This window comes from Panthera pardus, unplaced genomic scaffold (assembly GCF_024362965.1).
Source record: "Panthera pardus isolate Hobbes unplaced genomic scaffold, ASM2436296v1 HiC_scaffold_16, whole genome shotgun sequence".
Classification (NCBI taxonomy): Eukaryota; Metazoa; Chordata; class Mammalia; order Carnivora; family Felidae; genus Panthera; species Panthera pardus.
Window position 1 is genome coordinate 8,082,011 of NW_026526721.1, and position 12,276 is coordinate 8,094,286.

The 12,276-nt window shown below is 46.3% G+C and overlaps 1 protein-coding gene across 4 annotated transcripts in view; it reads right to left on the bottom strand.

Annotated features, from left to right (window-relative positions):
- DYRK1A (dual specificity tyrosine phosphorylation regulated kinase 1A) overlaps positions 1–11,629 on the bottom strand; it is a 149,882-nt gene extending 138,253 nt beyond the window's left edge. For 3 of the 4 annotated variants that reach the window (XM_019420339.2, XM_019420338.2, XM_019420336.2), the window contains exon 1: positions 9,910–10,241. The gene's annotated coding sequence lies outside the window, so the exon portion shown is untranslated. Of the gene's footprint in view, positions 1–9,909; positions 10,242–11,354 lie in introns of those variants that run through there. The other variant, XM_019420337.2, reaches the window with a different exon arrangement.
- Between the last annotated feature and the right edge of the window lie 647 nt (positions 11,630–12,276).

Below are 12,276 nucleotides of genomic sequence, written 5' to 3' on the forward strand. Positions count from 1 at the left end.
ACACACTGATACTCGGGGCTCACGAATCTGTCATTCTCCAGAGTCACCCCTCACTTCCCCTGCTACCACAGGTCACCCACAGGACAGCCCCCAGCAGACTGCCAATGCCCCAGGTTCAACCAAGACTCAGTCCCTCCTCCTCAAGGCTCACTCAAACCCCCAGAATCCTTACTTCTCTACATTCTTCTAGTCCTTCACATGTCAACTCCTCTCCCTGTCAGCAGCCGTGGTCTCTACTATGACGACGGTGCCTGCACCCAACAGCTACGTCAACACTAACAGCACAGGTAACCAAATCTCACTCACCTCTGTAGTCAGAGCTCCTACCAGCACGATGCGCATGCCTCATACAGAGGCCGGTCAAAAGTTTACTCAGATGATGAGGAACAAGAATCCCCTTGCACGACTTATCAAAGCGTTTACAATTACAAGCATCTACAGGTTATCGAAACATCCATTTCTCACTCAACAGAACAAAGAAATGCAGGAAAATCAGAAAATATTTTTAATTATGTATCTGACAGAATAAATATTTCGTTTTTTAAAGTACAAAACTCCGAGTACAACTTAAGATGTTCAAACTCACTCATAATTAAAGAAATGCAAATCCAAACAACTGAACATCATTACTCACCTATTAAACTGACAAAGATTTAAAATTCTGACGACACCAGTATTGGTGAGATCTGGAAAACTGAACTCTCAGACCCAGCTCGTGAAGTAGAAATTGGTGCTACTTTTGAGAAGACACTTTCGCAAGACATATTCAAATGTGCATATACTTGGTGAACCGGTAATTTCCCTTTGAAATATGTAATCTAGGGCTAGTGTTCTAGAGAACACAGTTATATGCACAAGGATGTATACTGGAACACTTTAAAACAAAAATACAAGAACAATTCAAATGTTCTTTAATAGAGATTGAGTGAATTGGGGTACATCCATAACACGGAATACTCCCTAACCATTTAAAAACAACAAGCAAATATCATATGGCCGATAGGGAAATACGGCCCAAAGAGATCAAGACGCTTAAGATGCAAATCTGCGTGTCTGGCACGATCCCATTCGCTCTTAACTGCACAGACACTACACACACACACACACACACACACACAATCACAATGTCTGTGCACTTTAAAAAATAAATAGGATCAAGGGTGCCTGGCTGGCTCAGTCGGTGGAGTACACAACTCTTGATCTTGGGATTCGTGAGTTCAAGTCCCACACTGGAGGTAGAATTTCCTTAAAAAATACTAAATTTTAAAAAATAACAGGATCACACTGAACATACAGCTTTGTAACACACACATACAACAAATGTTTAATGCATATATATACAGTTGCACCTACATGCACAGGACATTTCTGGTAGGAAAACAACAACTATGACCTACGGAGCATGAGGTGGGGGTGGGAGGGTGATAAGGCGCCATTCTATAGGCCTTGAACTTTTTTCTTTTTTTTCTTTTTTTTTTATATCATGAGGACATTATTACTTGGTGATCTTTAGGAACTAAAATTCCCTAGGTCATCAGAACGATTCCTATATGTTTGACATGGTATAAGACCGCTCAAAAGGAATGATGAACACGAATTTAAAAAAAAGCCTTCTACTCCCAATCAAGCAATCAAGTGGGTCTTCCTCAAAATTATCCACAGTTTCATTACCAACACTCTTAGTGACAGGAGGCCAGCAGTCAGTCTAATACCACCAACCTCTGGCCACCAGAAAAGCCTCCATCAACCTTTCCAGGACTTACCACAAGCTGACACTTTTCAAAAACATGCCCTTCATTCTCCTCCGGCAAGGGCACACGTGCCCTGTTCTTCCCCCCACCCTTCCCACAAAGCTCTCTCGTTAGTACAGGTGCTCATCTCCAATTTTTAAAATGACAGCCAGCTAATTCATAAGAATAAAGTGTTAACTTGATATACAGATAAAGCACATTCCTCTGGCAATATTTCCATCTTAAATTAGGGAATCCAGCTCTTCGCTTCATCTAAAAGAATGAATTTGACAGTGAGAACTGCAGATTTTGAAAAAGAAAGTAAGAACGGGGACAAGACCTACTTGGTTCCTTCTCCTCGTGCCTGGCAGGCACCTACCTACCATCTCCCCTCACGCTGCCCGTCCACGACCCTGTCCACTACAGCACTGAGAGTAACAACACCTTATTCAAAACCTAAACTTCCCACCTTTAAATATTCATCTGACTACCTCTATTTGTTAAAAGGACAATTAAGTGATCCAACCATTCACTACCAATGAGCTCACACATAAAAAAAACTATTTGAGAATGACCCATATCCCTATAAAATCCCAATGCAGTTGGTATTTCGTCCTCTCTTGCGTTTGTATGAAGAACAAAGAACCAGGAGTCGGGAAAACATACACCAGCCCTGGAGACCAGCCTATTCTGGGGCAGTGGTTAGTCATTTAGCTTCTTTACATCCATTTCCTTCCCCAAAATGAAGAAGATGAACTCTATGAGTGTTTCTCAAAATGTTTCTACTGTAACAGGATTACCTGGAGTCCTAATTAAGAAAGTAGACTCCTGGGGCGCCTGGGTGCCTCCGTCCATTAAGCTTCTGAATCTTGATTTTGGCTCGATTTTGGCTCAGGTCATGATCTCACGGTTCGGTTCGTGGGATCGAGCCCCGCATCTGGCTCCACGCTGACAGTGCGGAACCTGTTTAGGATTCTCTCTCCCTCTCTCTCTCTCTGCCCCTCCCGTGCACACTCACTCTAAGAATAAATTCGAAAGAAAGAAAGAAAGAAAGAAAGAAAGAAAGAAAGAAAGAAAGAAAGAAAGAAAGAAAGAGAAAGTTGATTCCAGAGCATCATCCCAAACCTATAGAAAGAGAAGTATCTGAGCTTGGGAACTCTCACAACTCTGAGAAGTTCTCCAGAAGCCTGTTTGAGAACCATTAGTTTCTCGGGTCTCCACTAGATCAAATAATAACACTCTCTAGTTCAAAGGAATCCTAGACTCTCTTTGTTCAAACCCACAGAAACTTAAGAGGAACATACTTGGGTAGTAAACTTATTTCTAAACATCACTGCTATCATCCTGGCAACTTCAGGGGCTCAAACATTTACTGAAAACCTGACAAGACACAGGTGTTATTCCAGAATTGTCTGCTGAGAGTATGAGTATGAAAACATACCATAATACATACTAGGAAACTATGAAAATAAAACTCAAAAGCTGAGACTCCAAATACTGGTTACATAAAATATAGTCACAGCAATCAAGAACCACGTTTCTATTAGAAAACAGTGTCAGTAACATAACGTGTCAAAATTCCTTCACTACTATAAGTTTAGCTACATGTTTTCTAATCTGACCATATATGCCTATATCGCAGATACTAAATAGTGATCTATTTAAATGTGCACACCACAGTTCAAAAGATTGATGACCAAATATGGAAAATAAGTCTTATTAATTAGTGCAGTAAGTTGTCTTTTCAAGGTTTATTTCTGTATGTTTCTTCCAAAACATTTCAAGGTGTGATAGGAAATGCCTCATAATCCCCCCCCCCTTCTCTTCTTCAGTAGAAACAGATTTTCAACCAACCAGCTACCCTGCCAGAGACCACATATCCCAGCCTCCTTTGCAGCTAGCCACCTGACCAAGTTTGGACCAACAGATGTGAACAAAAGTCACGTATGCAACTTCCAGGTTTGTCTTTAAAAGGAGATGTGCTTTCCCCACATCTGTTCCTAGATGGTGGATATGGTGGGGAACGGTCTTCTACCATACAGAAAGTGGGGTTTCCCTAAGCACAGGGAAGGAACCAAGGTCCCCTCTACCATGGAGCCACCACAGTAGCCTTAAAATTACTTCCGGGAGAGACAAATAAACTTCTTGTTTAAGCTACTGTATTTAATCAGAACAAAGGCCCAATCTTGTATTCTAATTAATGCATATAGAAAGTTGAAGTGTATAACAAATATTAATAACTTCTTAACTAATTCAGTAAAGCTGAAACTCTAATTATAAATTCTTGGGTAACCCCACCACTGAAATTATTGCTAGTGTACCAACTTATGTTTACATGGCATTTTACACTTTTGCAAAGCACCTCGTTACAGTATCTCATTCCACAGTCTCAAACTCCTGGGCAGGGCGGCTGGTGCTGTGCACGTCTGGCACATAAAACACTCAAGCCCAGAGAAGCTACTCTGCCCAAGACTGCACAATCATGGAGTGGTACTAGGACAGGACTCGGCAGATAGGTTCCTCATTCCATCCTCTATACACATATACGTCTATCTACCTCTGCTGTACTGGAAGGGTGATCGAAGACCTATTCCTGTCCAGGTGGATGTTACCATCTAATGGAGAGAAGAGACAGACATTATATGAGTAGAACTGTGAATATATACGAATAATCGTACATCTATCTGCAATAAGAGCTATTAAAAAAAAAAAAAAAAAAAGCAGAGTCCTATAAGAACGCACAGCCAAAGAACCCTACCTAGACTGGGGTTTGGGGGAAAGCCTCTCTGAAGAAGTAGCGTTTATCCTGGGACCATAACCAGGAGTATGAATGGAGGAGGAAAAAGAGGGAGAAGAGAGAGGAGAAAGCTATTAAGAAATGTGCATGTGTTGCCCCAACCTTCACAAGAGCCCTATGGGAAGTATCACAAACCCCATGTTACAGAGGAAGAAACCAATGCTTAGCAAAATCACACGGCCAGTGAGTGGCAGGACCTGCTGAGATTCCGGATCTGCCTGACTCTGGAGCCTCTGCCCAGCACCATCTCACAGGCCTGTACTCTGTCCACAGGACCACACTGTCCCAATGGCCATCTATAACTAGACATTATGCACATTTTGGACGGGTGTCAGATGCAAACCCTAACCACAAATATCCATAAAACTTAAAAAAGAAAAATCAACTCTTGTCACTGGAAATTTGATATACTTAGAAAAATTACAGGGTTACTTAATGAACAGGGATGTTATGTAAAATAAAAGGGATGTTGAAAACCAGATTTGTTCCATGTTAAACCAGATCCCTAAGCTCCTCCCCACTGATTTACACAAGCATTTTAATTATGGGAACAGAAAATTCATAACAATTCTAAAGTAAAAATACATTTTAAGCTATCATGCACTATTACATATGAGCATATGTCCCTCAAGCAAAAGGTAAGTACCTTGTCAAAACTTTAATGGTACTATAAATTTTTCAAAATCTCCTTCTAGGGGCACCTGGGCGGCTCAGTTAAGCATCCGCTTCAGCTCAGGTCTTAATCTCAGTTTGGGAGTTCAAGCCCAGCACTGGGCTCTGTGCCGACAGCTCGGCACCTGGAGGCTGCTTCAGGTTCTGTGTCTCCCTCTCTGTCTGCTCCCCACCCCCCCACCCCCCACCTCCCACCCCCCACTTAAGCTCTGTATGTCTCTCTTTCTCAAAAAGTGAATAAACATTTATAAAGATTTTTTAAGGGACACCTGGGTGGCTCAGTCAGTTAAGCATCTGCCTTCAGCTCAGGTCATAAGCTCAGGTCATGATCTCACCATTCGTGAGTTTGAGCCCTGCGTCGGGCTCTGAGCTGACAGCTCTGAGCCTGGGGCCTGCTTTGGATTCTGTGTGTGTGTGTCTCTCTCTCTGCCCCTCCCCTGTTCCTGCTCTGTCCCTGTCTCTCACAACCTGAATAAAAGTTAAAAAGAAAAAAAAAATTAAAAAAGATTTTTTTTAATAAAGTAAAAATAAAATAAAGTAAAATAAAACAAAATAAAATAAAATAAAACAAAAATCCCCTTCTAGAACAGAGGTGCGTAGCTCTGGTAGAAAAAATCAACCGTCAAAAATCCCAAAAGTGGTTCTACATTAGCACAAAGTATGTCCACCAGGACCCACATCACTTTAGACATTCAACGTACTGTAAGTTATTATCTCCAAAAGAAAATTTTAACTCGTTATACAATTCTGAAAGGATTTCAAAGCAAAAGCTTAACTTCTGAAAAATGTTTAGCTGGCCTATATAATGCAATACTTCCAAACCATGTTGTTTCCATACACTAAAAAATGAAACTCAGGCTGCCTATAGCCACTAAGTTAGGAACACAACTTGTCTTTAATCACCTAATACGAATCTTTGATTAATTATTTTATCCTGTGAAGCCAACATTTCATTTTCACATAACCAACGATAAACTTTACAGCTGCAGCTTAACGCTGCAGGCAAGATTTCAAAAAATTTATTCATTTAGGGGCAACTGAGAAGTTTTAGATAACCTGAAATAATTTGATGATTCTTTTCCAAGTAATTAAACAAAAACTTTAGCCTCCCCAAATTTTTACTCAAAAACTGTATAAGCTGTGGTTAGGAATTACCACAATTTCTCTAGCCATCAAAACACTGACCAGCGGTGAAGATAATACACGGTAAGAAGTCTTTTAAAAGGCATAGGGGTACCTGGATGGCTCATTCAGTTAGGCATCTGACTTCAGCTCAGGTCACGATCTCAAAGTTCATGAGTTTGAGCCCTGTGTCCATCTCTGGGCTGACAGCTCAGAGCCTGGAGCCTGCTTCAGATTCTGTGTCTCCCTCTCTCTCTGTTGCCCCCCGACCCACTCACGTTTTGTCTCTGTCTCCCAAAAATAAATAAATGTTCAAAAAAAATTTTTTTAAAGGCATAATCACCGTGTATACTCAAGTCCCACAATACCTTGACAAGGCCAACTGTGTTAGCACCAAGTTTCAGGTGACCGTGTTTGATAACTTCAAGTAGTATTTTTACTTGTAAATAGAAAACAGGTATACCTACCAAAACACTCAACAGAAAGTAGAGATTCTTAGCTCATAGCTGGAATTACTGATAAGGAATACAACAAAATTGTAAGAGCAATAAAATTCTGTGTAAGTGTGAAGTTCTTTATAAAGACTCTTCCTGGAAGTTTCTGCATTTTGCTGGGTTCAAATGTTTCATTTTTTTTCTTGGGGCAATGAGAGAAATTGCTTGGGGGCGTGGGCGTAGGAAATGTGAAAGTTCTTTGAAGTGAGAGAGAAGCTAATTCTGAAGCAAAAAGATTGACACCTTTATCACAAATACAAAGAAAGTCAAAAATGAGGACTCCTATTAAACTTACTTTTACTAAGCAATTCCCTTTGCACTCATAATAAAGTTACTTCTATCCAAATTTTCTTCCCCAAACTAGATACTTACCAACCATAAACACACATGTAAAAACATCCCTAGTAATCTAAGTAGCGAAGCTGTTATTTAAAAAAAAAAAAAATGTTTTCAAGTAGTACCCAAAATTCGATACAAATTAGCATATTCGTTTTTTGCATATTAGTTTCAAAACAAAATGCAAGCCAACGGTCCTTCTGTAACTTCTGTTGTAAGCTGTCTTTGACTTTGCTTTGGCAGATAAATATTCACAGCACTATAAAAACCTATGTATGTAAATTCTTTAAATACCAGTTCCCTAACCCCCCCCCCCCCCATCTTTAAGTCATCAACACAATAACTCTCCATAAACTGAAACCCACCGGACAGTCATCTGACAATATTCTAGGAGGTAAAAATATACTAACCAAGGATCTTTTTTTTTTTTTTTAACTATACACATTCCCAAACAAGACACTGCATTAAAATGGAGTATTTTCATTTATTTTGAACATCAGTTCCCCTAAAAGACTGAAGTAACGGGTTAATTTTTGAATCCCAACACACAGTAATTCTGTGTATCTCTTAAGGTTCTAATAAGTCCCACCAAAATGTCTTTAAAACATGTTTAAGAATCTTATACCCAAATTCCTTATAACAAAGATCCCACCAGCTCATTTGGTCCACTTCCCATCCCCTACCAATAATGACCATCCATTCATTCAAGTCTATTCCTTCAAGTCATAATCATCTTTAGATTTTAAAGTGTGCCTGCTACCTTACACAGAGGTGACCCTAGAATAATGACTTTCTGAGCTTATGCCTCTTATGAACTTTTTACACTGTTTTACAACAGAACTTGGTACACATGTTAACAGGAGTCCTTAACTTTCTGATAAGGTTGGAAGTGTAAACGAATTTGGACAGCCAACACAAGCACCGGGGCTATTTCAAGACAAATCTTCCAAAAGCACTGGGGTACTTTAAGTGTAAGTCATGTGTATATTAAAAATCTTAACTGTAACCGAGTAAACTTTTCTCTTAACTGCTGTTTCTTTGAAACTATCTTCTAGTCTCACATTTATAGTCTGTCTGAAGATAATTATTTCTCTCAAGGTAACTAAACAATCAAGACATGACAAATTTAGGAAAACAAAACCTAAAGGTAATTCCACTGAATTATTAGAACTCCCCCAAATCAAACTAAATATATCCATTCTTAAACATTTTGTGTATGTAAGGTACAAGAGCTCATACAGGAAATCTATTCAAAGATTTAAAAATTCCTAAAAATAACTTTACACAAAACTTTCTCATGACTCATCAATACTTAAGTGATGCCTACAGTTAAAATTAAGTGTGAAGAACAAAACGCACCAAAAAATATTTAATTCCTTCCATTCAAGAACTGCCTACATAGTTGTTTTTTTTTTGGGGGGGGGGGGGGGAGGGAAGATCTGACAAGTTTCTTTATGAGGGTCTCCTTTCAATCTTTCCACTTCCGCAAAGACAAAGTTAATTCCATGCTCAACACTGTCAGGGGCACAATCTCTGGGTTAGAACCCTGAGTCATTATTCACAGATCGCTCCAAAATTTGCCAGTGTTTATAATAATCGGTTATAACCTAGTGATTATGAGCCCAGGCTGGCTACAGACTCCTGGCTCCTGGAGTCCCAGCTGTATGACCTTGGATGAGTCACAGCTCAGTTTCCTCATCTGTGAAATGGGGTTAACAGTTCCTACCGGTAGGAAAAGCAAGTTCATGCATGTAAAACCCCGACAATACTGCCTGGTACCCTTCGTCCTAATCTTTAAAAAATGCGTGTGAAAACAATGCCATACGGTGTATTTTCTAACAACTTGGGCGGAATTCAAAAACCAAACGGTGTTGGCATTCAAGTCCTGCACCTAGATTACGAGGACCATATAATCTAGTGCTGGACGAAAAGCAGAGCCCATTAGTCGGAATCGCTCACTAATTTTGCCATTTTTAACTATTTCAGACTAGGGAGGGGCCTTTCGAGAGGTGTTAAGAAATTCGGCAGCTTTGGTGGATCCAAACGAGAGCGGGTTTGTGCCTGTAAATAGACTTGTGAAGTTTTGTTGCAATAGCCAGGTATCAATTATAATTTACGCATTCTCAGCCACCAACTCCTCCGGCTGCTAAACAGGTCATTACTCCACCTCGAGTGGCCGGGATCACTTGCACTCACTGCACAACTTCGGAGCACGCCGAGTGCCCTCGCTCCGGCACACACCCCAAGGGCCGCTGAGGGACCCGGCTCCCGACCTTCCCCGGCGCCTCGCCCAGCAGCCAGCCCCATTTTCTTAACCCGTGCATTGTCCTTGCGGAGAACCCCGGCGGATCCCACACTGGTGGGGACCGAGAGGAGGGACGAGGGAGGAGCTGGGGGAAGAGGATGAGGAGGAAGAGGAGGAGGAGGAGGAGGAGGAGGAGGAAGACAACCTCCTCCCCTCCGCTCGGGCGACCAGTGAAGGTCTGGCGCTTTCTCCGGCCCCCAGGCCCCGGCTCCCGGGAGGCCGTGGCCCCTGCTCCCACCCTCCGCAACTTTCCCTCCGCTCGCACCCGCCTCTCCTCCGGGACCGGGCCTGTCGGGCTCCCTCCCCCGGCGGCCAGCCCCGGGCCGCGGCGCCTCCTCCTAAAATGGCAGGTCCCTCCCTCCGCCCGGCCGGCCTCGGCGCGGGCCCGGCTGCAGGCCGCGGGGGGAGCCGGGCGCCGGGCCGGGCGGGGCCGCGGCCGGGCCGGACACTCACCGGGACGATGGCGGGGCGCTCGCGCCGCTCCCTCCGGTGAGTCTCAGCCTCGGGCTCCCGCCGCTGCGCTCCCGCCGCGGCCTCCGCAGCCAGCGCCGCCCCGGCCGCTTCTCTCCGCCCCCGGCGCTCCCGGCTCCGCGGCCGAGCCGCAGCCTTCTCAGTCTCTCTCCGGCTCCGCGGTTCCAGCGGCGCCCGGGGCCGGGGAGGCGACAGCCCCCTCCCCGGCAAATACCGCAGTCCCCGGACCCCGACTCCCGGCGGCGGGGCCGCGCGGCCCGGCGCGGCGCGGAGGGCGGCGGCGGCGAGGCCGGGCGCCGAGTCGCGGCCGCTCCCGGCGGCTTCTTCCCGAGGAGGATTTTGTAAATCTCACAAAATGGCGCGCGCTCCAAACCTGCGCAGCGAGAAGCGCCGGGGCCCGAGCGGCGGCGGCGGCGGCGGCGGCGGCTCCTCCGCCAGGAGAGCCCGAACCGCCCGCCCCCGAGTCCCCGCACAGACAGACAGACACACACACACACTCACACACACACACACGCACGCACACTCGCCCTCGCACACGCTCACTCACACACACTCTCACACTCACACCGGTCCCGCCCGCTCGCCGGCGGCGGCAGCGGCACCAACAGCAGCAGCAGGAACAGCAGCAGCAGAAGCGGCGGCGGCGGCGGCGGCGCCCGCACCCCCCGCTCGAGGTGTCCGCTCCCAGAGCCCGACCTGGGCCGCGATCAGCAGCAGCGACGGCAGCAGTCTCCCCGAATCCCCCCGCCGCTCTTGCCGCCGCCACCCCCGCCTCACTCCAATGGGGCTTTTTATTATTATTCGGGCGGGAAGCGAAAGGGTTTAAAAAAAAACCAACCAACAAAATGGCGACGGACCGACCCGGTCGCTATAGCAACTGTCAATCAAAACGCAAAACCCCGGCTGACGTGCTGACGTCCTCCTCCCGCCCCCCGGCCCCAAGCCGGCGGGCGGGGCCTGTTGCTCGGGCAACGGCAGATTCCGTTCCCTCCTTTCCCTCTCCCCCTATGTCCCCAACCAACCACCCAACCCCCTCAGGTCACGTGAAGGATAAATTCGGAGCTCGGGCCCGCTACGAGTGTCAGAGGAGGGCGCGTGATTCGCTCGGGGGAGGGGAGAGGAGGGGGACGGCCGGGCCGAGGGAGGGAAGGGAAGCGAAGGGGGGCGAGGCGGCGGCCCGGCCTGTGCGCGAGCGCCCGCCGCCTCCCCGGCCTCCTGGCCGCGCCCCGCCCCGCGCCCGCGCCCGCGCCCGCGCCGACTGCGGCTCGGGGAGCGCGCGCGGCCTCCGCGCCGCCGCCCCCGGAACCCCGCGCTTCCGCGTCGTGCGCCCGCAGCCCCGCCCGCGCCGAGGGGGAGGGGGCCGGGCTCTGCGGCCGCGCGGGGACCCGGGAAGCCCACCCCCTGGCGCCCGGGCCCGGGGCTCTCACCTTCATCCCCGGGGACCGCGCCGGCCGCGGGAGGGCGGCCCGGGTGCGCACGGCCGCGCGTTTCAACTGTTCTTCGAAGGGTTCGCGTGCCCCCCTCGCCGGAAAATGCCCACGGAGGCCGCGGCGGGGGTGGGGAAGAGGCCGCCTCCGCGTTTCAGACATCTCAGGAATTCCGGACGCTTCGCCCGAATCAGGGATGCCCCTGCGGCTGACACCTTGATTAAATCCTGCCTCTCGATTTTTGCGGCAGCCAATGCCAACGATCAGATATTATGCACGGAGCCATCATAAAAACTTTTTTAGGCTGTGCACGCTCTCCCAGGCTTTCCCACCTATTCCAAACCCCTCCCCACCTTTCTGGGCGCAGCCTTTCCTTCTGGATCGGAATGCCCCCTACATTCATCCTCTTGAGCTATTACTGTATCCTGGTTGCCCGACTCCCTGTTTTCCTCTTTGATGCACCATCTCCGCTTCCCGATTCTTTTCGCCCACCGCTCTTCATTAATATTCTGGCTTCCGTGCGTTTTTATTGTATATACCCTTCCGCCTGGCTAAATATCGCTAGGTGTGCTTCCCAGGCATTAAATTCTAGATATGCTAGTAGCCATGCTGTGCTGGCTACATTGTAAGCAGTAGACAGCCACTGGCTAAAAATTATATTCTGTACCAATGCTAATAAAATGGCACTTAAAAATGTTACGCTAAAAAGGATGATATAGGTGTTATTTTACACCAAGTCACAAATTTATTGATTTCTAAGCTTATTTTCCCATCATATAATAGTGTTCCAGTTTTTTTAAGCTGTTCACAAATACATTAGCAACAGATATGATCTTGTTGGCGTACAGAAAGTCCCCATATTAAGTACTGGTCTCTATCCTATGTGACTCAAGGAAAGATACTTGCTTTAAATGATTTACAA